At 41.9% G+C, this 25,986-nt stretch overlaps 1 protein-coding gene and 1 non-coding gene across 2 annotated transcripts in view; both read right to left on the reverse strand.

The window, feature by feature from the left end:
- nompB (intraflagellar transport protein 88-like protein nompB) overlaps positions 1 to 25,986 on the reverse strand; it is a 1,761,410-nt gene that overhangs the window by 378,635 nt on the left and 1,356,789 nt on the right. The window lies entirely within an intron of this gene.
- Positions 20,238 to 20,310, reverse strand: TRNAS-GCU (transfer RNA serine (anticodon GCU)). Its single transcript has one exon. It is a non-coding gene; the product is annotated as a tRNA-Ser (tRNA).

The following is a 25,986-nucleotide window of genomic DNA, read 5'->3' on the forward strand; positions in this document are numbered from 1 at the left end:
AGAAATGGACAAACTGATCTAGCTTGTTTGTTCGGAGTTTCACGGTCAAATACACGAAATTTTGGGAAGGATAGGTTGGGGCGGTTGAAGCATACTAGTTCGTCGGTGCGCACCCTTTCTTGAGTGAGACGATGAACTACTGGGGAGAATAAAGGTGTTTTCATAATAGTTTGGTTAATTTGGCAGCATTGGCGGTCACCCACCACGAAGCTGAACTAAAGATGATGTAGCGCTTGTATAGGACTGCAGACGCCAGCCGTACATTGCCACTATAACCAAATATAATTGCCCAAGGTTCAGCAACTACACAAGGTTAACCCTCACCGCCATGAAATTAGGAGATAAAGACGAACGTCTAGGGTGAGAAACAGATAGGGAAACGTGACTGCCAATTTTATCTGGGTGGGTCAGCCCAGTGGTGCCGTCTACGTCAAGCTGGGGTCAAAGAGGTGTGTTGTCTATACCAGGGGGCCTTAACATCCAATCACCTGGCGTTGGCTCAACCTCCAGGATCCCGTTATTCCTGGACATGGCAAAGCCACGCACGGCTAGGCGTAGGAGAGAGTCGACCCCCTCCCCCCTTTATCAAGGTGTCACTACGCACCAAACGTCTGCTTACGCAGACGCCCCTGCGGAATCAAACGTGCAGACAGTCTAAACTCTGGAAATTAATATTTATCGCTCTTAAGCACTAGCATTACTTGAACACTTCAAGTGAAAGCTTTGCTGCGCTCCACAAAGAAATAGTGGAATAAATATATGGTCAAATTATCGCTAACAATTGACTATCGGTACGACTATCAGTACGATTAAAAGTCGGCACAAAAATCTACACGTACCCTGTATCATTGTAGTCATGAATATTGTAGAAACAAGGTTCAAAGTGTTACATCAAGTATTTTTACTCCTTTCTCTTTTTTTTTCTCTTGTGAAGCACCAGTATAACTTGGTGATGGTATTTGTGTTAGTATTTTTTATTCATGTATATAACGCGCTAGTTTTTTGATAGCATTATCACATCCTTGAGTGTCTCTATTGTATGCCTTGTATATGGGGGCTTGGGCTTTCCTCAAGCGAATTGTTTCGCTTTTCGCCCAAGGTTACGCACATCTTCAGGATGTAAAGAAAACTGATTTGATTGGATTTCATTTGAATCTCAAAGGCTTCCTAGTCGGCTGGTGTGCGTAGGTGGAAAGCTTTTCGTTCGCGTCAGTCAGTTGGTTTGTGGGACTGACGTGGAAAATTTTTAGGAGTTTTTCGGCTATAAGATAAGCAGATCGTTAGGTGTAGCTGTCGTCAGAGCCTTCAAGGCATTCGTATTGTAAAAAATTACTGGATATTCACGGAGTGACTGATGATGAAGGTGGCGAAGCGGGTGCCAGTATATCCGTGCTTCCATCAGTCTGCTGTTTCTTGCTACCATCTATCCGTGCGTCCGTCCGTGCGACCTTCCGTGCGGGCATCCGTCGTGCGTCTGTCCGTGCATTCGTACGGACGTGCGTGCGTGCCTGCGTTCGTACGTTTATCCGTTCGTTCGTCCGTCCGTGCGTTCGTTTGTCCGTCCGTCCATGCGTTCGTACATCCACCCGTGCGTGCGTCTGTCAGCCCGTACGTCCGTCCGTCCATCGAGTGAACACTCCACACCGCCATTCCGCCTATATTCTTTATATATTCGTCTTGAGTGGGCGTGGGATGGCAGCAGCGAAAATGTTCGCTAAAAATCACTTCTGTCTTTTAACCCAGTTGGCCCTCGTCATCGAAACATGCATCCCTATGTGAGTGGATTGTGCCGCACACGTACCCAAGTCTGGCACGTGCCCTCTTCCGGAGGCTTGCAGCGATATCGCCTCTGATTTCTTGGGACCCCCTCACCCACTGTGTGATGCGACACCGGAGCGTTTGAGGAAGGCCGCAACGACATCGACAGCGATAACGGTAGACTACATAAGCTCGTCCTCGAAGCATCACCCGTTCAGTGGGCATGGGATGGCAGCAGCGACAGTGGTCGCTAAAAAACACTGCTGTCTTTTCACCTAGGTCGGTTGTCATTCTATTCACTGTAGAAGATGTAATAACGTATGTTTGCTGCTATTCCCATGCCCAGACGTTTTAATGGTTACTGCTGGTGAATTTGTTCTTGTTGTGAAATTGCTTTTGTTAGGAGGTGATGTTGAACTGAATCCTGGTCCCCCAAAGATATACCCAAAATCACAGGATAATGCAGTCCTACTAGCTATATTTCGCTTAACGGAGCACCTCGATGTGTGGCACGGCAATCTTCTAGCATCCATTGAAGTAGCCAAGCCAAAAATAGCCAAAAACTTCTCAATAACAAAGTGTCCGACCTTACCACACGTTTAGCAAACCTTAAAGAAAAAAGTGAACGCTTTTGAAAACGTATCTAAGGTATCGCGTTTGGATTGTTCAGTTTGGATGGCGTCAGCGGTTCGTAGTGAGAATGCTGCTCTTCGTGCACGACTTGACGACTACAAAGACCGATCACGGCGAGGCAACTTAATCTTCCATGAATTACTGATGCTGCAGCCGAAACATGGTCGGACACAGAAGAAAAGGTTAAGGCAATCCTTTCAAGTTCTTTCCAGATGCAGCTTTCAGATGACCTGATATCTCGAGCCCACAGACTGAGAGCATTCGTAGCAAACAAGTTGCGTCCATTTGTCGTACGGTTTGCGTCATTCAAAGTTAGAGATAACAACTTTTCCCAAAAAGCGAAGTTGCGCGGTACAAACATTAACATAAAAGATTTCTGTAAAGCCACACGGACAGCCAGGAAAAAAAACTAACTGATTTCGGTAAAGCCAGCAGACAAAAGTATTCAGTAAAATACAACAAGGTTGTTATTAACAAGAAAAAAGTTACTTGTAATGCTCATTCACTGATCGTTTCTTGTCTGTTGTTCCAGTTAACGATAACAACAAAAACGACACTAACCTATGTCCTCCTAGCTCGTTGGTCCAACCGTCTTCGTAGCAAAAACAAATTCACGACGTGTTACTGTCAAACACAATTGTTCCTTTCTGCTTAGTAATGTGAGAAGTGTAACGGGCAAGCGAGACGCCCTGTCATCTCTGATTGACACCTGTCTTACAAACGTCGTCGTATAGACAGAGACGTGGCTTTCCGCGGAAGTAGACACAACTCCGAAATTCTAAATTGCGAAAAAAATACAAGTATTATCGATGCGATTGTGGATCACGTTCCGAAGGCGGTGTCCTCATAGCTGTTGCAGACGATCTGGTTTCATCACATGTAGCTCTCGTTTGCCCTCTAGCATTAGTGTGCGTTAGTGTTCAGAAATCAGAAATCAGAAAATTTTTTTATTAATAAAATTCGGTACAAGTGACAGGAATTTAGTATACAGAAGGAGGTCCCATAGTCAAGTGACTGTATCGGGACCTCCTGTACAAATGCAATGAGTTATTAAACACATTAAGCAACAGGAGCGTAAGTATAAATCAAAGCGTACAACTGAACGCATAAAAAATAGAGAAAAAAAAAAAATAAAGGTGTGAAGTACAAAAAAAAAAAACAGTTTAACAATAGAACAGTTTAACAATCAATATACAAAACTAAATAATAAAAGGAAATAAAAAAAAACAAATAAAAAGAAATACAAAAAACAGACCAAACAAAAGCATACGTCAAATAAAACAAGCAGTAAGTCTTATGGTTAGTCCGCATGAAGCAAATACAATTTATACTGTTTCTTAAATTGATGAAATGAACTGATAGATTTTATGTTAAGTGGAAGAGTATTCCACAATGAGATAGAAGTGAATTTAACAGTTTGTTTGCCATAATTAGTACGTATACTGGGTAGAAGGAAGTTGTTGTTTAGTGCAAATCGGGTATTACTATAAATAACAAGATCAGAAGACGGGAAAATGGTAGGGGGAAGTTGATTATTAAGAAGTCTGTAGAAAAAAATGCCAAGGTTGAATTTAGTAAGTTCAGTGAGAGTAAGGATGTTATTTTCATGTAGTAAAGATTTAGCATTAGAAAAACGTGGGCTGGATGTAATTAGTCGAATAGCATGATTTTGGACGATTTGAAGAGACGAAATGTGAGTATTGTAAGTATTGCCCCAACATGTTATACCGTAGGTAAAATGAGAATGTACGAAAGAGTGATAGAGGGATAGTAATGTGCTGCGTGAGAAGTACGGGCGCGTTTTGACCAAGACTCTTATACCATATGCTAATTTTTTTTTTATGTGAGCAATATGTCTCTGATATTTTAAATTGCAATCTAGAAGGATGCCAAGGAAGGAAGAAAATGAGCAAGGAGAGATAGAGTGGGGGCCAAAAGTAATATTAGGTGCTGATGTTACATTCCGCTGGTGTGAGGTGAAAACAACAAACTTGGTTTTAGAAGCATTAATAGACAACATATTAGTATAACACCATTTGAAAATACTTTCTAAGTCAGCATTCAAAATGGTTACAAGAGATGAGATGTCTTTATGAGAGGTGAATATGGTGGTATCGTCGGCGTACAAAATGCATTGTGATGAAGACAGACACTTGGGCAAATCATTAATATAAATCAAAAACAGAAGTGGCCCCAAAATGGAGCCTTGGGGCACACCAATGTTAGTGGTTCGCTGTCGGGAATAGACGTTGGAAATAGAAACAACTTGAACTCTGTTGTGTAAGTAGCTTTTTAGTAATGAAAGAGCAGGGCCGCAAATGCCAATGGACTCCAGTTTAGTGAACAGAATATTATGATTTATGCTGTCAAATGCTTTTGTTAGATCGATGAATATTGAGGCAACTAGGCATCCTTCGTCTATTAATTTTTTTATCTGATCAGTAAGATGGATAAGCGCCATCTCTGTTGAGTAGCCATGGCGAAAACCAAACTGAGAGGAAGAGATAATGTTAAACTTGGAAAGATATTTAGTTAGTCGTGTCTCAATGAGTTTCTCAACCACTTTTCCAAGGAATGGTAAAATACAAATAGGACGGTAGTTGTTTAGTAATGATTTATCCCCCTTTTTAAAAACAGGGATAACTTTGCCACGCTTCAATTCATAAGGGAATACACCATTCTTGAACATCAAATTAACAATAAATGAAAGAATGTCTGATATTATATGCACAATAGATTTTATGTTAGCAGGATGGATCTCATCTATGCCAGCACTAGTCATTTTTAAATTACGAATAACATCAGTTATTTCATCCGGTATTGTAGGAAATAAAAAGAATGAGTGGGGTAAGCGAGAAGTATTAATGCTTTCTGTAGAAGAATTGGTATTATCAGGGAAGAAGAAGTTGCTAAAAGCCTCAGCTACTTCTGAAGGGGAATCATATTCTACTCCATCAATTATAATTCGACGTACCTCGTCTTGTCTCGAGTTCCTGTTTAAAAAAGAGTTCACAATCTCCCATTTCTTTTTAGTGCTAGAAGCATGTTGGATTCTTTCTTCAAAATAAAGTCTTTTGGCAGTTTTAAGTTTGTAGTTAAGAGCATTGCAGAAGATTTTATATCGGGCACTTAAGTTCTTATTAAAAGGTTGTTTTTTAGTTTTTCTATACAAGTTATCTCGTTTGCGCATTTCTGTTAATAGCTGTTGCGAAAGCCATGGATTATGAGAGAAAGCGATGATTTTTTTACATTTTGTTTTGAAAGTGAATTTCATTAAATGCGTTGAAATCAGTGAAAGAAATTTAGAAAAAGCTTTCTGTGGGTTGATTATTGACTTAATTTCAGTCCAGTTAGTGTTAGCAACAGCCGTTTTAAAACTTTCTTTGTCCAGCACATATCTTGTGTGAGAAAAGGAATGCGGTCGAGCATTAGTATTGAAGCGTAGGATGATGGGGTAATGATCACTGATGTCAATGTGTAAAACTTTTGCCTCTGGTGGGTCTAGTAAATTAGAGAGAGCATGATCGATGAGTGTACATGAGCCTGAAAAATCTTCACGCGTGGGAGCGTCAATCAGGCAATCATATCCGTAACCATGAAGCAGACTAGTATAGTTGATACAGATGGGTGATCCTTCATCTAGTAAGTTAATGTTGAAATCACCCATTATGACAACATTTTTATTTTCTATTGAAATTTTATGCAAAATATGGTCGAGATTAGTACAGAAATCACTAATTGGTGATGAAGGAGAACGGTAAACACAACCAAATATGAGGTTCTTATTGTCACCAGTCAAAAAGCAGTTATCTATTTCAACCCAAACAGACTCACAGTTAACAACGGTTAAGAATAGGTCATGTCTTCTTCGATAAGCTATTCCAGAAGAAACAAATATGGCAGCACCACCGTAATTACTGGTTATTCTGTTGCAGTATTCAGAATTAAAGTTATGAAAGCAATATAGATTTTTGTCATCGTCAGACAACCAAGTTTCAGTGATGGCAATCATTGAAAATGAACAAGAAAGTGAAGTGAGGAAACCGTCAATGATGTCAAACCGTTTATGAAGACTTCTTGCATTAAAGTGAATAATGGAATGAAATCCATTCAGAAAAGAGTGCAATTGATCTGGTTTTAGTACGGAAGCCATGATTGTACTATCCAAAGTATGAACAAACAGCTTTATACTATTTTGTTTAGGTCAGATTCGTCCCGAATGCGTAGAACTTTACTAGTAGTTGTTTTCCTGGCCTTAATTTGGCAGTTGTCAGTCCACAGGAACAACCATTTTTTTTCTTTTTTCAATGAAAGAGCTTTGGAGAAGAGAGTCTTGTTACAGGCAGTGAGATGCTCATTTACAAATACGGGAAATTTGGACTGACTAGACAACCCTATATCACTAAGACAGAGCCTGGCTTTACGCGCTTTGCTAACAAAATCGGCCTTCTTGGTTCTAGAACAAAATCGAGCAATGATGTTTTTCTTGTCAATAGATCGGGTAGGCACGCGATGAACAATATCGAGATCATAGGGCAAAATGGGACAACCAATTTTGTCCCCCACTGTTTTCAGGATTTCAACACAGTCTTCTCCTTGGGTACATGGAATGCCCTTGATCTCGACATTGCTGAGACGAGAGTACTGCTCAAGCTCCTCGACCCTGCGGGTCAATGATTGGTTCTGGGATCGGAGTTGCGTATTTTCATCGGACAACGCAGAATTTTTGCACCGCATATCCTCAAGAAGTCCATTCAAATGCTCAACACTGGAACTCAGCGAGTCAACTTCTCTCTTAAGTTCAACAACGTCGATCCCAGATTCCTTCATTCTCAGCAGGATCTTACCAAAGATGAGCTCACTTGTACCTTTAGCTATATTGTTAAGCTTGTCTTCCAACGCCTCAACTTGTTTTGACAGTTCTGCATTCGTCGGCATGGTACAAGTAAGAAACACACTCAGGAAAAAAAAAAAAAAAAAAAGCGAGAAGAAAAGATACACTTGATGGCAGCAGCAGCAGCAGCAGTGAAAAATTAACAAGAGAAAAAAATTGACGTCGGAATACCTGCGTAAAACAGAGGATTCAGGTTTAGATGACGCTCATGCGATGCCGCTGCTGCCAGTGAAGAGTGGGCGTCAATGCCGGCTTGTTTATAGGGTGTCGCCGCGATAGCAGCGATCTCCAGCGGTGGACTTGCCGATATCAGCGACGCAGCACTAAGAGGCTGCGCAGTCGCAGATTCACCCACGTGGGCGACTCAGCGCTGTCCAAAAGAGCTAATCGGCCGCACAGCACCACGAAGATGATCACCGAAGAAACAGCCACAGACAAGGACGGCTGCGTAAAACAGAGGATTCAGGTTTAGATGACGCTCATGCGATGCCGCTGCTGCCAGTGAAGAGTGGGCGTCAATGCCGGCTTGTTTATAGGGTGTCGCCGCGATAGCAGCGATCTCCAGCGGTGGACTTGCCGATATCAGCGACGCAGCACTAAGAGGCTGCGCAGTCGCAGATTCACCCACGTGGGCGACTCAGCGCTGTCCAAAAGAGCTAATCGGCCGCACAGCACCACGAAGATGATCACCGAAGAAACAGCCACAGACAAGGACGGCTGCGTAAAACAGAGGATTCAGGTTTAGATGACGCTCATGCGATGCCGCTGCTGCCAGTTCGCTTACACAATAAAGACGCCCTCGTTTTTGCGTGCTATCGGCCTCCTAATGTACCTGCTGGGTTTTCTTCAGATTTGTACAATGCCCTTAAGAAGCTTCATGTTCGGTGTCCCGCCTCGCATATTATTCTTTTAGGCGATTTTAATTTCCCCGACATTCGTTGGAACTTGCCTTGTACCTTACCTGGCTCCAGTAATTCCGAAACCACCTCTTTTAATAATACATGCTTAGAGTTTAACCTTAGCCAGTTGGTTAACTCCCCTACCCTTATCACGTCTACTAGTTCTGCCATATTAAACTTGGTGTTCACAAATAACCCTGATCTCAACCAGTTTCTGTCAGTCGTGCTAAGTCTCAGCGATCACTCTGACATTCCCTTTTTTGTACCGAACACGCCGTCAAAGTTTAGTAAAACTACAAAAATAATCAGAGGTTACGGGAGAGCTGACTACACGTTAAATAATTCTGAACTGGAGACATCTTCACACGAATTTTTTTTTAACTTTTGTGAACACTCGGTAGACAAAAACTGGCTACGTTTTAGAGCTAAAATCGAAGAGCTTACCGACCACTTCATACCGCGCCGTAAAATAACCTATAACAATCGGTCTACCTGGTTCGCGACAACTTTAAGGTGGCTACTTTACAAAAAGAAGCGCATCTTTCGAAATACGAAGCTCGCGGGCAACATCAAAAGAGGGGATGATTATCGTAGTGTAGCCGACGAGTACGCACGCGCACTCTCACTTGACAAGCACTCATATTTTGAAAAAACGTTACCTTCTTTGTTAGTAACTAATCCTCGAAGATTTTGGCAGGTAATCGAGGGAAATAACAAAAAACAAATTGACCTAGTATCAATCAGTAAATCATTTATTTTAAAAGGAAATCGTTGCCTAGCTCTTAACAGTGTATTCGCATCATCATTTGTAAACGTGGCGCCTACCACTGTTCCTAACTTGTCTACTCACAACCACAATCTAATGGAACCAGTACACCTTAAAGAAGAACAGCTATTTCGGCTAGTTGGTTAGAAACCGTGGTGATAGGGGCTGCAGCGCGAGCACGAAGGTGCTAGAAGAAACGGGAGACGAAAGGCGAAGCAAAGAAGGCAAAGACGACAACACGAGCACTGACTACCAACTGAATTTTATTTTTCGCTGCACACATGATAATATATGCAACAGGCAACCTTTTAACAGCAAACGTGAGCAACGTGACATATTCTAGGGCAGTGTCTGATAAAAAGAAGGTACAATGGTAAAATGGCTAACCCTTATCTAAAAGCGCGAACTCTTTGTCATGCAAAGCCACCAAAGGCTGGCTTACGCATCCGTCACCATGTTTTCTAATATATTACACCTCAGCTATTTCAAGGATTAATTTGTCCATGCGGCGTAACAGCACACTCACGCCCGCAAATTGAGGCTGGCACCCACAGCTTTTACAGTTCAAAACGAGGCTCATATGCTCTCATAACCTTTTATTATTGCACCGCCCAGTTTCACCTACATAACAACGACCGCACGTTTAAGGAAGCATGTAGACAACAACAACTGCGCAATCTATAAATTTATTTATGTGTTTTACGGCGCATGTCCAAATTTTTGTGATTATTCCACTGAGGCGCTCATCCGTCATTCTGCAAATCTGGCCTACTTTCACGGGGCTGATAAAACTACATCCACACCATATCTCGAGCCTACCTTTTTCAAACCATGAGATGTATTGTGGAAGTATGAAATGACAGCAACTCTTTTTTGCGCTTTATTTCTTCCTGCCTTTTCTTGTTTTTGTTTGATTTTCTACAACAAAACTTCGCACACTGAAGAAATTACAGATTTTGCAAATCCCACTGACAGAAGTCTGTTAGTCTGCATTGTTACACTATCAGTCATCTTGTGTAGGCATGACTTAGATAAGCCAGCACTTTCAGCCGACGAAGTAATAGCTCTCTCGAACAGTTTTGTGTGGCAGGAAGCGTAGTTTAGCAAGGGTTTAACACTTCGCGGTTGGTATTCCCAGCATACGTGATTTGGAAATCATGTAATAATAATATCTAAGAACCTCAAGGATCCCTGTTGGGAAACTTCGCAAGTGAAGTGTAGCCCACCTTAATGTGTTTTAAAAGCACTCAATACAAGTTCAGCCTGGTTTTTGTTATTCGTTATGGAAGGCAGCAGAAAAATTAAATAGTCATCCACATATCTGAAGGCGGTTTGTACCAAATCTACAAGTTTTTCATTGAGGATGGTGTCAATCTGGGCAAGAAAAATGTCACTCAGAACCGGGCCACCCTTGACCCCATTCAGACTCCCTTACGTTGTCTATAAAGAGACCCTCCCCACGAAACAAAAGTGAAATTCAAATAGAAAAGCAAAAGTTCCATGAAAAAATAACACTGATGCTACTATTAATAATGAACAAATCTTCTTGACTACTCTTATTTATACAATCTCTAACATAATTTAACAATGTGCTCTGAGGATTTGAGTAATACAAATCTACAACATCGATACCTAAAACAGGGCACACAATTGGATTATGATCCTCGAGGTATCTGACAACTTCTTGCGAATTACGCACGCAGTAGGGGTCATCCAAGACCAAACTAGACAGATGTTTCTGCAAATAACCTCCCAAAAGCTTCTGCCTGGTTCCTCTTTCATGAACAATTTACACGCAAAAGAGGAACATGGCAGAAGCTTTTGGGAGGTTATTTGCAGAAACATCTTTCTAGTTTGTTCTTGGATGACCCCTACCACGTCCGTAATTCGCAAGAGTTGTCAGATACCTCGAAGATCATAATCCAATTGGGTGATCTGTTTAAAGTATCAATGTTGTAGATTTGTATTACTCCATTCCGCAGAGCACATCGTTAAATTATGTTAGAGATTGTATAACCAAGGATAATAAAGAAGATTTGTTCAATATTGATAGTGGCATCAGTGTTATTTCTTTCATGGAACTTTTGCTTTTCTACTTGAATTCCACTTTTGTTTCGTTAGGAGGGTCTCTTTATAGACAACGTGAGGGAGTCTGCATTTGGTCAAAGGTCACCCCGGTTCTGAGTGACATTTTTTTTGCCAAGATTGACACCATCCTCAATGAAAAACTCGTAGATTTGGTACAAACCACCTTCAGATATGTGGACGACTATATAATTTTTCTGCTGCCTTCACTAACGAATAAGATAAACCTGGCTGAACTTGTACTGAGTGCTTTTAAAACACATGGTGGTGGGCTACACCTCACTTGCGAAGTTCCTCAACAGAGATCATTGAGGTTCTTAGATATTATGATTACATGGTTTCCAAATCATGTATGCTTGGAACACCTAACGCGAAGTGTTAAAACCTTGTTAAACTATGCTTCCTGCCACAGAAAACTGGTCAAGAGAGCTATTTCTTCATCGGTTGAAAGTGCTGGCTTATCTAAGTCATGCCTACACAAGATGACTGATAGTGTAACAATGCAGATTAAGAGACTTCTGTCAGCGGGATTTACAAAATCGGTAATTTCCTAAGTGTGCAAAACTTTGTTGCAGAAATTCAAACAAAAACAAGGAAAGGCAGGAGAAAATAAAGAGCGAAAAAGAGTTGCAGTTATTCCATACTTCCACAATATATCTCATGGTTTGAAAAAGGTAGGCTCGAGATATGGTGTGGATGTAGTTTTATCAGCCCCATGCAATGTAGTCCAGATTTGCAGAATGACGGATGAGCGGCTCAGTGGAATCACCACAAAAAGTTGGACATGCGCCGTAAAACACATCAATAAATTTATAGATTGCGCAGTTGGTGTTGTCTACATGCTTCCTTTAACTTGTGGTCATTGTTATGTAGGCCAAACTGGGCGGTGCAATAATAAAAGGTTATGAGAGCATATGAGCCTCGTTTTGAACTGTAAAAGCTGCGGGTGCCAGCCTCGATTTCCGGGCGTGAGTGTGCGGTTACGCCATATGGACAAATTAACCCTGAAATAGCTGAGGCGTATTTTATTAGAAAACATGGTGACGGATGCGTGGGCCAGCCTTGGTGGCCTTGCTTGACAAAAAGTTCGTGCTTTTAGATAAGGGTCAGCCATTTTGTCATTGTACCTTCTTTTTATCAGACACTTCCTCAGAATATGTCACGTTCCTCACGTTTGCTGTTAAAAGGTTGACAGTTGTATATATTATCATGTGTGCTGCAAAAAATAAAATTGTTGGTAGTCGGCACTCGTGTTGTCGTCTTCGCCTTCTTTGCTTCGCCTTTCGTCTCACGTTTCTTCTAGCCCCTTCGTACTCGCGCTGCAGCCCTTATCAACAGTACACCTTGATTGGGAGGGCGTAAGGAATTTAATTAAAAATCTCAAGCCTTCTTCTTCTCCAGGAGATGACGGAATTAACGCCGAGTTTCTTAAAAACGCCGCATTGTTTTCGTCCTTAAGACTGTCCAGAATTTTTTCACAGTCTTTGGAATCTAGTAGCCTGCCAAACGACTGGAAAGTGGGAAGGTGGTTCCTCTACACAAGTCAGGTAACAGCAACGATCCCCACAATTCTAGACCCATCTCACTAACTAATGTGCAATGTAAGCTATTTGAACATGTCCCTTTGCTTCAACTTAGTCAAGTTTCTTGATAATAATTCTTTTTTTACTAACTTTCAACATGGTTTTAGAAAAAGTTACTCGTGTCAAACTCAGCTCTTATGTTTTACTAATGATTTATTCTCTGCTATATATCGCGGTACTTTTATTGATTGTGTATTTATCGACTTTTCTAAAACATTTGACACAGTTTGTCACAAATTACTACTTTTAAAGTTAAGTAAACTAAATTTTGACCCACACATCCTAATATGGGTCGAGTGCTTCTTATATAACCGCGAGCAATTTGTGACTGCTAATAATTATAACTCTCCTCCTACTGCCGTAACCCCAGGTGTGCCTCAAGGCTTTGTTTTGGGTCCCTTACCTTTTTTAATACATAATAATGATTTGCCTCATAACATTCTCCTTTTATTAGGGTATTTGCTGACTATTGTGTTATTTACCGTGAAATTTTGACCTCTATCGACACTGACGCCCTGCAATATGACCTGGATAATATTTCTTTATGGTGTAATAATTAGGTAATGAAACTTAACACAAATAAATGCAAATCTATGAGGATAGCTCGTAACCCTTCAAAAGTTGCGTCCCCCTCGCACCTACTTAATAACACTCCCCTAAACAACGTTTTTTCTTACAAGTACCTCGGTGTTAACATTTCTAACAACCTGTCATGACAGGCCCACGTTGTCTACATAACATGCAACGCTAATCGAACTCTTGGCTATTTACGTCGAAATTTTTCTCTTGCTCCAATTAACCTAAAGCTTCACCTGTATGAATTATTAGTTTGGTAAAAACTTGAATATGCGTCGTCTATCTGGGATCCTCATACTAACATGCTCACAGACAACATTGAAGCCATTCAGAATCGCTCAGCACGTTTCATGTTGTCTAATTAGTCTCAAACTGCAAGTGTCACATTAATAAAGACTCAACTCAATTTGTATAACCTCTCAATACGACGCAAAAATTCACGTCTCTGTCTCTTTCATAAAATCTATCACACTAACAGAACCCTATCTGATTCACTGTTTTTTTTCCACCCGCCTACATATCAGCACGCAATGACCATCAATACCAGGTTTGGGTTTCCTTCTGCCATATGAACCAGCACTTCAACTCTTTCATGCCTAGAACATGTACTGACTGGAACCACCTTCCCGCATCGGTCGCTTCAATCACAGACGCGAACGCGTTCAAATCAATCATTTCCTAAAGTGCATTATAATGTATTCTAATCCTGCTGTTTTGTTTTACTTCTTTTTGATATTCATTATCCCACTCCTCTCTGCAATGCCCAGTGCCTCGAGAGTAAAAAAATGAAATGAAATGAAATGTGCAAGCACCACCGGCCAAAAACATTCTGAAGACTAAACGAGAGGTGCTACTACGACTGCTACTACTACTACATGCAACGGGACGCACGACCCATTGCTTAAGGAGCTACGCCTCTAAGAGCAAGGCTTCGTGCGTGTCGCTAGTGAAGACAGCACTCGCTGATTCGGTAGAACTCTTTTGAATGTTTTTACATATGAGATAAACTCATCTTTCTGCCTCAAAAGGCGATTGTCATCGCTCCTAAAAAAGGGAGCATTGTGGCCACGCCGATTGAATTAGGTTTCATGGATTTCAAACCATTTTTTATGGACTTCATGATGAAAACATTGAAACTTGCTTTCTTGAAATTTCTGGAATCACCTGCGGAATCTTGCTGAAGGGGCTGTACAGCTGCCGGCGCTTGAGGGGTGAAAGCTTGAACTGATTGCACAAACTTTATTTTTTTTTCAAATGGAAATGTACATATGCTTCTTCGTCGAATATCGGGCCAGCTTCACAGCCGTATTGTTTAATGCTCTTATAAATTATTCTCGAACATACAATAATATTACCTGTGCGCCCTGTAAGTTCACGTTAGAGGAGGTGGTTTGTAACGATCCGCCGCACGTGGCATGGGTCAAAAATGAGAGGGATAACGCGTTTGGCGTCGTGTGAATGACGTACAACTGTGTTGAGATTGCCATTAACCTTGTACAAAAATGTAGCCATAATGCCAACGATGATGAAGCCACACGATTAGACAGCAGCAATCACATCCTTCATCCATGCAAGGACGTTGCTTCGTCAAGTAGTACGACCATGGAACCTTCTATCGACTAGTGGTACCATGCAAGACAATGCAGAACACTCTGTTTGCAAAGGCGCATTTCACTGTATTTGCCACGCTGCTTTTTGGCTTGTCCTTAATGTCAAAGACTGCATCAGTCTTCATATCTTAGATACACTTTTGTTTTATGCTAGCCTCGATCATCTAATAATAATATGGCGATATGCTATTTCTTTCTGAGCAGCGAAACCTTGTGGACTAGATGGTTTTTCGTGGCATGCCTCATACCCGAAGATCAATCAATAAAGTCTTGATTTCAGCTGTAACAAACAAACTGGGGATGGCGAGAAAAATGCAGCCTCACCCTCCGTACCTGTCAGCAGTAACCACAAAGCGAAAAACAATCATTGCACGGAAGTTTCACACAAAACAATATGCATTTGCAAAAAAATAAAAAACAAATTACAACTGGTACTAGACATATGTATCCTAACTAACAACTACACAGGGCGTACCAAACAATAACACATAGTAATACAATGTATAAAACAGGAAAACGCATTGTAACTAATACTACACACATTGCTAACTAATGATTTTGCAGGTGTCTCGATAAGACAATGTATTTACGCGGTCATAAAACAAGGTATTCAAGAATTTTGGCACAATATAACTCGACATAGAAAAACCATAGTTCGTTCTACACTTTGGTAACACAAAACTTTTTTGTGCTCTGGTATCTATAATGAATCGTGACGTGTGAGTGAAATTATTTTAAAAAGGAGCGTATCATCCTTTCTTGTTGTTGTTTTATAAAAGCATGCAAATCTGTAGTGAAAAAAATTGGCAGATTTCACGTACAGTGGGAATCAATTGTATGCAAAGCATGAAGGATAAAAGTTGATATGTCACATTAAAATCAGCGCAACGTTACGAGGTTGAGGTAAGTGATGCCGTACATGTCCTCAGTGTCTTGTTCATCACGTTTGGAAGTGTCATTTACCTATGTCGTCCGTTCAAGTCGCGTATTACCGAGTTTGGTATTGCGCGACATGTCAAGCTAGCGAAACAGCCATGAGCGCATCATGAGTGTAGCATGTAGTCATGTTGTTACATGACACGCATCTCATGTTTATCAGGTTTGCACCAGTATCATACCTTCGTCATCAATTCACGTCCCGTAATACCGAATTCGGTCTATGTGACGCTAGTGAAAGGGCCGTGAGCGCGTCATGAGCGTGCCATAAAGTCATGTTGTTACATGAAACGCATCTTATGTTTATCATATTTGCACCATACCTTTGTCATCCATTCACGTCCCATAACACCAAATTTGGTATAAGTGAAGTTAGCGAAACGGCCGCAAGCGCATCATGAGCGTTGCATGTGGTCATGTTACATGACACGCATCTCATGTTTATCATGTTTGCATCAGTATCATACCTTCGTCATCAATTCACGTCTCATAATAGCAAATTTGGTCTAAGTGACGCTAGCGAAACGGCCACCAGCGCGTCATGAGCGTAGCATGGAGTCTTGTTGTTACATGACACGCATCTCATGTTTATCATGTTTGCGCCATACGTTCGTCATCCAGTCACGTCGCGTAATACCAAATTTGGTATAAGTGAAGCTAGCGAAAGGGCCGCAAGCGCATCATGAGCGTAGCATGTAGTCATGTTGTTACATGACACGCATCTCATGTTTATCATGTTTGCACCAGTATCATACCTTCGTCCTCCATTCACGTTCCGTAATAACGAATTTGGTATAAGTGAAGTTAGCGAAACGGCCGCAAGCGCATCATGAGCGTTGCATGTGGTCATGTTGTTACATGACACGCATCTCATGATTATCATGTTAGAGAGCTGTTGCTTGTGTTCGCCATGCAGTCATGTCATGCCATACCAGTTTTGCAACTTGTTATGTGAAAGAAAACACCGCAAAAGCAGCAAGACCATGAAATGTAAATCATGACATTCATGACACATGTCCTTCTGTTCATGTTAAGACTAGTCACTTATGCTCGTCATAGAGTCACGTTATGCCATACCAAGTTTTTTATCTATACCATTATTGGAACGAGCAGGAGAGCTGAAAATCGTAAGCGCCTACATAGATGGATAGATAGATAGATAGATAGATAGATAGATAGATAGATAGAAAGATAGATAGATAGATAGATAGATAGATGGATAGATAGATAGATAGATAGATACATAGATAGATAGATAGATAGATAGATAGATAGATAGATAGATAGATAGATAGATAGATAGATAGATAGATAGATAGATAGATAGATAGATAGATAGATAGATAGATAGATAGATAGATAGATAGATAGATAGATGCGGTCTAAGAGAAAGCGCAGATTGTTTCGTTTTACTGGCACGAAATGAAACAGCGTGAAATTGCCAGCATTATGAACTGATTTTTGTCTACTATAAATAGAATCAGCCAGAAATTTTATGACGGACTCCATGATGACAAACCGTGCAACAATACTCGCCTTCGGCTGCCGTTGTTTGACCTATCTTTTTTTATTTTGTTCCTGTCAAATGCCATACCTGGAACAGAAGCAGAAATATTGCACTATAGGGGGATCGCACAATGCTGCCACACCGGATGTGTGGACCTATCTGTGCCAATGACTGGTCGACGGCACGCACTATACCATCGATAAGGCTTGTGCCACGCGCTCCGCTGTTCGTGTTTAATTTGATACCGATAGTACATCATGAATAATAAGGGTGACAGAGGACACCCCTGCCTAAGCCTCCGTTTTACCTCTGCAGGCTTGGATACCTGTTTTATCCACTTTATAACTGTCTTGTTACCTGTATAAATATCCTTTAAAAGATTAGCGACTGCATCTTCCATACCTAAAGTGTCCAGTATTCCCCACAAGTCGTCTTGAACCATGCTTTCGTGCGCTCCCTTGATATCCGAAAATGCTAGCCACAGAGGCTTGTGTTCCTTTTCTGCAATTTCGATGCACAGCGACACTAATTAAGAACAGATTGTCTTCTGACCTCCTGTGTTTCCGGAACCCATTCTGCAGTATCCCCAGCAACAACTCATTCTCTATCCATGGCTACAGTCTTTCCTTTATAATCTGCATTGCCAGCCTGTACACCACTGATGTCACTGTTATAGCACGGTTCTTGCTTATGTCAGCATTGTCCCCTTTTCCTTTAGAGATCATGCACATGCTGCTAAGTTTCCATCCGTCAAGGACTTCACCATCGATTATTATTTTGCTCACTGTCTCTCTCAAAGCCTGCTTAGACTTCTGATCTAATGTCTTTTTCAGCATAATTGGAAGTTCATATTGGCCTGTTGATGTACTGCTAGGAACCCTCTTCTCAGCCCTTTCCCAATCTCGTTGTGAAAATGGAGCCATTGCACCACTTGATTATTCCTTGTCTAGCGTGCTGCATAAAACACTTCTTTGTTGAAATTTTTCTGTCATCCTTGTTCTTATATATTCAATAGCTTCATCCCCTTCTAGCCTAGCACCTTGAGCGGTAGTTATGATTATCTGCTCTAGGCTCGTCTCAATTTTTAGGGAGTTCAGATGGTTCCAAATCTTTGCAGCTGCCTTTTTATCTTTTTATGTACTTCTGCCAGCCACTGAGCTCCCTTTCTTGTAATCTTTTCATTGATCAGAAGAGATGCTAGAAGGCTTTTTCATTTTCTTTCAACATCATTGTCGGTTCACCCCGCTGCTTAGCGTGTCTGTGTTCCCTAGAGGCTTTCTGACGTTTTGCTATTGCTCTCTTAACTTCCTCATCCCAACAACTCTTGGGTTTGTGTCTTCTTTTTCGGTGTGACTTGTCACTCGCCTTGTCAAGCTCTAGCTCAAACGCTCTAAATACATTCGTGTAAGTCCGCACTGTTTTGTTGTCCTCAGTGATTACTTTCTAAATTTGTTTAGTAGCTTTTCGATTTGCCTTCTGAAGAAAAATTTTCTGTAGTTCCTCATCTTGTCTCCTTCCCACTTTCTTTGCTCTTCCGAAACTTAGCTTGATACGTTTTTGATCACTACCAAGTACTTCTGGAGCCACCTTCATATATGTGCATTCTCCTGAGCTTATCATACATCCTATGTGACATAAGTGCGTAATATGTCGTCGACTGCAGCCTTCCTTACTCCCATGTTATTTGCCCTTCACACTTCTCGGTACCGTTGCGAATGATCAAATCATACCTTTCACGCATATTCAAGACCATTTTGCCTGTTGGGTCGGTATACCCGTCTATATCTTTTATGTGCGCATTTATATCTCCTGGTATAATTATCCCGCACACCCCTCCCAATTTTTTAATGTCCTTTGATATACAATCCACCATAGCCTGGTTTTCGTCTCTGGCCTTTTTTGCCGTCCACAAGTACACCGAACCAAAGAGTGTCATTTGCGCTGCAACTTTCCCTTTTAGCCATAAATGTCGCTTGCACTCCTCCTTGACCCTTCCCAATGTCTGCTTTTATGAATGAATGCCCCAATACCGCCCCCCTTTCTGTTGCCTTCTGTTCTACTACAACATTCCCGCGCATATTACGGATTGTTAGGAGGTTGTTCCATGTCCCTAAGATGTGTTTCTACGAAACCGTATACCATCTGTCTCACCTCCCTTAGCTGTTCTTCTACCTCTTTTTACTTCAGCCTGTTCCTGCCAACCTGCATGTTATTATACTCTATATCTGAATTGGCTCGGCCCTCGTGGCTACGTCTATTTCTGCCGAGGACTCTACATACCTTAAATACTGGTGCCACTTTAGAAACGTATCTGTCCATACTACCTGTCAAATAGTCTTCCTGGTTGTTTTCCTTGTTACTAGCTATCCTGTACCCCGAAGGGCCCGCGTGCTACCCGAAAAAGCTACTGCGCGTCCTGCAAGTTGCCAACCTACCTCATGACCTAGCCGCTCATTAGTGTGAACTCTGTCTCGTTGAAAACAACCCCACCTATGAACCTCTCTGTTTATTTTCACCACCTCAAAGCCTTTCTCTCGACTTATCCGCCATTTCTCTTGGTTTGCGTTGACAACCACTCTTTGCTGGTTTTCGTCACGCACCGGTACCTTCGGTATCGTGCATGACACTACCTGCACCTGAGGAGAAGTGGCACACATGTCATCGACCCCTTTCGCCAGTGTGGTCGCTAGTCCTGCCGTGTCTTCATTTAGGACATCGTTAAAACCACCTGTAATTATCACGACGTTTCGTCTATCAGCAGTAGTTTTGAGTTTTGCGCTCACTTACCTCATGACTGCTTCCAGCTTGCATCCTGGGTTGATTGATTGATTGATTGATATGTGGGGTTTAACGTCCCAAAACCACTATATGATTATGAGAGACGCCGTAGTGGAGGGCTCCGGAAATTTAGACCACCTGGGGTTCTTTAACGTGCACCCAAATCTGAGCACACGGGCCTACAACATTTCCGCCTCCATCGGAAATGCAGCCGCCGCAGCCGGGATTCGAACCCGCGCCCTTCGGGTCAGCAGCCGAGTGCCTTAGCCACTAGACCACCGCGGCGGGGCAGCTTGCATCCTGGGAACGCCCCTACAGCAACCCTCTTGTCACCTCCTACCCTTTCTTTGATGGCTTCTGTGCATCGATTTAAATTCGAGTCCCCAGCGATTATCACATGCTGTGACTTTTCAGCGAGAGCATCCTGCACCTTGTGATTACTTTCACCTGTGACGCCGGCTGCTTTGTCCCCTGCCAGCCCCACCACTACTTCGCTGAGGCTGGGCCTTGCGTCAATTGAACCAGCTGAACCTGTTTTTTCTTCAAACTTGCTTGCTCTTTCTTCTCCGCCGTTCTGGTTGCCGGTGCCCAACTGTTCTCTCCGTTGGCCGCTCCTTTGTTCACCTTGGCTAGTGCTTCCTCGGCGGACTTCAGCCTTCCTCCCATTGCCCTCGTTTTTTTTTTTTTTGCTCTGCCGCCAACGCAGTCTCCAGCTTGGTGATTCTCAACAGCAGTTCCCTCTAGGTGACCATCGTTTTCTTCATTTTTTTCCTTTACCTCACATTGCCTACACTTCGCGTCAGCCTCCTATTCACTTGCTTTTGCACTTGGATTCATTTTCAAACTGACCTCGCATTCTGCACACTTTACAGCCTTTCTAACCATGTTTTTATGACACCAATTGCCCTAATGACTTGTAACGCTCAATAATTACAAAACACAATCCCTGTCTTACGAAAAAGAGAAAGTCTAAGCTCTACTACAAAAGTTTGCGTGTTCAATGGACGTGCACCTCCCTCATGGGGTGGCAAGAAGAAGAAAAAACGGAAAAAGACAAACACACACACACACACGCACAAACTAGTAAATACCTGGTGACTGACCCGCAGAAAAGCCGTACAGTGTATTAGGTGCTACAAAGATTTTCACTTTGGCCATAATAAATATATATGCAAGCTCAAAACATGCAAAACCACAAACATGCAAAACCACTGAACAAGCGCATCAAGTCACGTTACACGTGAGACATAATCTGGCAGTTGTCTTACAATGCAAAGTGCGTGGCTCTGAAATGGTTGTGCGCACCTATCTCAGAGGTGATAAAGTGTGGAACGCAAGGCGACGGCTAGGTGCCACCACCTTTTCGTTTTAGCAAAGCGTTGGAAACACTCGCCTTCCCGTGCAAGCGTTTCATGGTCAGCGCAGCGTGATAAGCGCCACGGTTCTTAAAATTACTTATGTATGCCTTTTCTTGTAAGAGATGTCCATTCAGAATATATGCGTGTTGTTATGGTGCCCCAGACATGCGCAAATATTGTTTTTTACTTGACAATTGCACAAGTATGAACGCTCAACCTTGAGTAAAAAGGTGGGCGTTAGATAGAGTCGGTTGTTTCACATACCCAATAGCTATAAGATTGGTCGAACAGACAAATGTACGCACAAACAGACAGACCAAATTTTTTCTGTGGATGGTCCACAAGAAAGACTATCGACTTAAAAACTGTGCGCACATCCTGTGAATGTCGCTTTACCTCAGTGCACAAACAAAAGAGTGTGGTGCGTTGGCGTTATTTTGACGTTGACGACTGCCAATGAATTGACAGTTTTCCTAAACATACTGTGCCAGACAGCTGGCAGCATTCCGCACGAAGTGACCGGCCGTCATAGACGCACCTTGGTGAATCAAAAATTCTTATTTTTTTTTGCTTGTTCGTTTTTACTTTCAGTGTGCCGTATTAGTGGGGATATTAGAGAAGTACGCTGCTTTCAGGATTTCGGGGTCACTGAGCGTCAAGCATGCTTTGGTACGACCAGGACATAGCGGTTACCTTTTGTGTGTGTGTGTGTGTGCTACTTAAGTTGTGCTCGCTTGCTGAAGTAAAACTAGATAACTTTGGGAGCGCTAAAAATGAGAGTATGAAAACAAAGTGTATGGTGTGTCCTTTTTGTTTTAATTTATTTCTTGTCAAAACGACGCTGCCACCTCTAGCTTGGTGCCCTCGAAGCGGCCATGACCCAAACTTACGCACGCAGTCAGGCTTGCTTTCACACCGCGCCATAATGTCAGTATCGCACGGACATTTTCGCTCGCGATCAAGGCCGGTACGTATCGAGCTAAGTAGAGAGATTACCCACTCAGCGATTGAAAGTAGCCATGCAACACCAGCTCAGACTGTGTCGTGATCAAACTAGCGATCAAGCACGCCCGTGTCAGTTCCACGTTCTACGCACACTGTAATCCCTACCTGCGCGAGCAAAAAAAAAAAAACAGAGAGAGAGAGAAAACGCAACAATTATCTTCTCAGTGAAAAGCTTATAACAGAGTAGATCATAAAATATAATTGAATTATTTAAAGTTTTGCGAAACGTCTAAATATATGGTAACGCAGTTCAGGGAGTTTTTAACTGAGGAGGGAGTTTTATTGTTAACTTCTGTGTCATTCTTAAAATCTACAATGCAGGTTAAGGGGAGTTCTTCTGGGAGCAGTCACCTCGCTTCTCTTCTTTAATATAATGCTAAGCGCTATTCCCAGTCATGATGAAGTATACACACATGTATATGCAGAGAATATATCTCATTTTTCTTCAGCCCCAGACAGTAATACCCAATCGCTATATATGCGATTACAAACACTTCAGTGAGCAGTTATAATTGGTGGTAAGCTATTCATTTTTGTCTTAATATTTCAAAGAGCGCGATCACGGTTTTACTTTTTGAAAAGCCAGTCACTATTGTCTAGAATAATTTGTAACCTTCGTAACATATCACACTTGAACTCGGTAAAATATCTGGGAATATATTATATAACCACCTTCTTTGGCATACGACCAAGAAAGGAGTACGAGCACTGAGAATCTTACGAATAGTGTGTAGCTGTCGATCAGGAATACGGAGAGAATCACCAACTATGTTTTACAAACTCTACATACGCGCAGCTTTTCATGACACCAGTGGTTTAGCCCCTTATAAGATTTTCTATGTGTTAGATATTCTGGTTCACCAGATTATAAATTGTGTACTCTTGTACGTTTGGAAAGATAAGCCGAAATTTATTCCTTCGATTATCCTAATTCACAGCCAACAATGTCCTCTACTAAGAAACTATGTTGTTCTCTCTTTTGTACAGATTTAGAATAACAAATGTGCATTATTTCCTGAAGATTTATTGTAATTCTATAAAAACATAACTTATGTTCATGTATACATAAGTATTAGTTGTTTTTTTTATTTTGTTAGCTTCGGTTTCATAAAGCATTGTTCGGCTTCGTAGAAGCACTTGTTGGACCATTACATGTTAAACTGAGTGAAGTTTCTTGCATCAATAATGAAAGACAGAACTTCAAAAACGTTTTTCAATATATAAAATAATGCAAAAATTTCGCCTTACTAAAGTAGCTTCTGCAGAGGTATTTAGAGCAAATAAAATTTAGAGCGGAATCAGAGCGGAGTATTTAGAGAGGATAAGCAAATGCCTCACACTCTGCAAGAGAAAAAAATGTGTCAACGGTATTTTTTTCTAGACCTACAATTGTTCATTTTCAATAAGTCTTCTCGATTTCTTATCAGTTTTTTCGGCAGAATGGCATCAAGAAAGCTCTTCTTATCAACCTCAAGTGTAGCCAAATGCCAGACTTTTGCCAGACTTTTCACCCCATAGTACAAGAGTATAATTGACATAAAAAAGAGTAGTTCTATGAAGCTCTCAACCGACATTCTACATTTGTTTATGAATGAAAGTTCGTCATTTTGATTCGTGATGCATTTTTTACACACTTCATGAATTCGAGGTGAGGAACCAAATAAAACAAAGAGACAACGGCGATACTAAAACCACTGAAGTTAGGCAATTTTTTGATTGCTAAGAAGTCAACAACCTGGTAGAAACCATTTACAAGAAAGGGGTCCTGAAAATTCAAGGCGGATACGTAAAACTGGAGAAACGTTGAAACTTCATGCTGCCATGTGCTTTGTTCCGTAATAATTGTTCGAAAGGGGATGTCTGGTTAATGGGTTTTTGCTAAAAAAACGGTCCTAATGCAATTTTTTCACTCTCTTCACTGAAGATGCGGGTCGGCACAAGTCGTTAGCTTCCAGCAAAGCGATGGCTCGCTTCTTAACTTCAACTGGTTTAACAGAAACTTCTTTAAAGTTTTCCTAATGACTACAGACGCCTTTGAAACGTATTGTTCTTGAGAGAGAACAACAAAACATCCTTCCTTATCAGCAGTAACGAGCCTCAGGCTATTAGACACAATGAACGAAATAATCGGGCCAAGTCTGCAGTGTACACCCGTCCTCGCATTCTTTTTGGACAATGTTCAAACACATTCCCTAACACAATGCAAACTGCCCACTTCCTCAACTCTCTGTGCTACTGACCGTGTCAAGGCAAGCTTCTCGAATCCGTCAGTGGTATATACCGGGCAGAACTTGGTTTCCATTTGAAGAACACGAAGGTGCTCTTCGGGTACCTGGCAGTCGCCCAGTACCAGGATGTCCCGATTTTCGCTAGGCAACTTCCTCCTTGTTACCAGCGTAGGCCTAGTCGCGTTCCACAATACCTCAGTGTAGGTTTCGACAAGGTTGTTCTATGAAGAGAGTCTTTCGCCACGGGCACAACATTGCACTCGCCGGCAGTCTTTAAACACATTGGCCTGGTGATACCACTCGGAGCGAATAATCCTGGAGAGACGACGAGCGTGAGAGGGAGAAGGAAGCAGTCATCCACACATCCACAATCGCCTTCGAACACAGACGGCCCAGGAGGAACCGCAATGAAGTGGGGGAAAGGAAAGCGCTGACACAGCGTTGGGAACTGAGAACGACCCTGTCACCCCATCTCATCCCTCGGAGCCACTATTGGGCATGAAACAGTGCTTTTGGTTGAGTGTAGAGGGGGTGTAAAAAGAGGAGGTGGAAGAAGGAACAAAAAAGAGGTTGTCGTTGGGAGATCCCTCTCAAGGAGTTTCTCACAAATGCCTAGAGAGAAGTGTGGCATTACCGTCTATGCAAATTTCTTAAAGGACGACGTTGGAGTGCTGGGAATGACAGTGCATGTGTCTTTGGGGCTTGCGTTGGCGGGTGTTGAGCAAGGCTTCGGTTCAAAAGCGATTAGGACTCCTTAAATTAAACTTCTCTAAAACAAAACGTTTATAAACGGATCTCATTCACGCATATTATATTCTAAAATGAAAGTCCACTTCCTTTGACGGCACGGTCAAACGGCGAGAGGAAGAAACAGACGACATAGAAGTGGCGGAGGGAACGCTCGCTTTGTCGTCGGCCTGCCAAGTTTAGCGGCCGTTGGTTGCTTCTCACGCTTCGTAAAACTACACATCAACCCAGAAGGTGTTAGTGGTAAATACGTGTTTTTGTGCAATGACAAAAATAAATAGCTTATACTTTGCTTTTTAGTAAGAAATCAGCCATTTTAACGTGAAGCAAGACGCATATTCAAGGTACACAAATCCGAGACCAGTTCGAAGCTTAAGCATCCCGTCATTCCCTTGCATCTAGCAGCTCATTAGCGCCAAATTTTCCTCTAGGTATGATTGAGAGAAACTCTATGGCCCTTTCTGCTTGCTTCACGTGGAAGCGAAAAATGTGCCTAGTTTTCGGCAACATTCTTTTTTCCCCTAAATACAAAGCAAATTTCCTAGATGTAGATAAATTCCCCTAGATTTAGCAGCACTGCTGGAAGCTTCGTCGGCACGCTGCACAGCCACAGCTGGGGAAAG

The sequence above is a fragment of the Rhipicephalus microplus genome, chromosome 5 (genome assembly GCF_043290135.1).
Source record: "Rhipicephalus microplus isolate Deutch F79 chromosome 5, USDA_Rmic, whole genome shotgun sequence".
NCBI classification, from domain to species: Eukaryota; Metazoa; Arthropoda; class Arachnida; order Ixodida; family Ixodidae; genus Rhipicephalus; species Rhipicephalus microplus.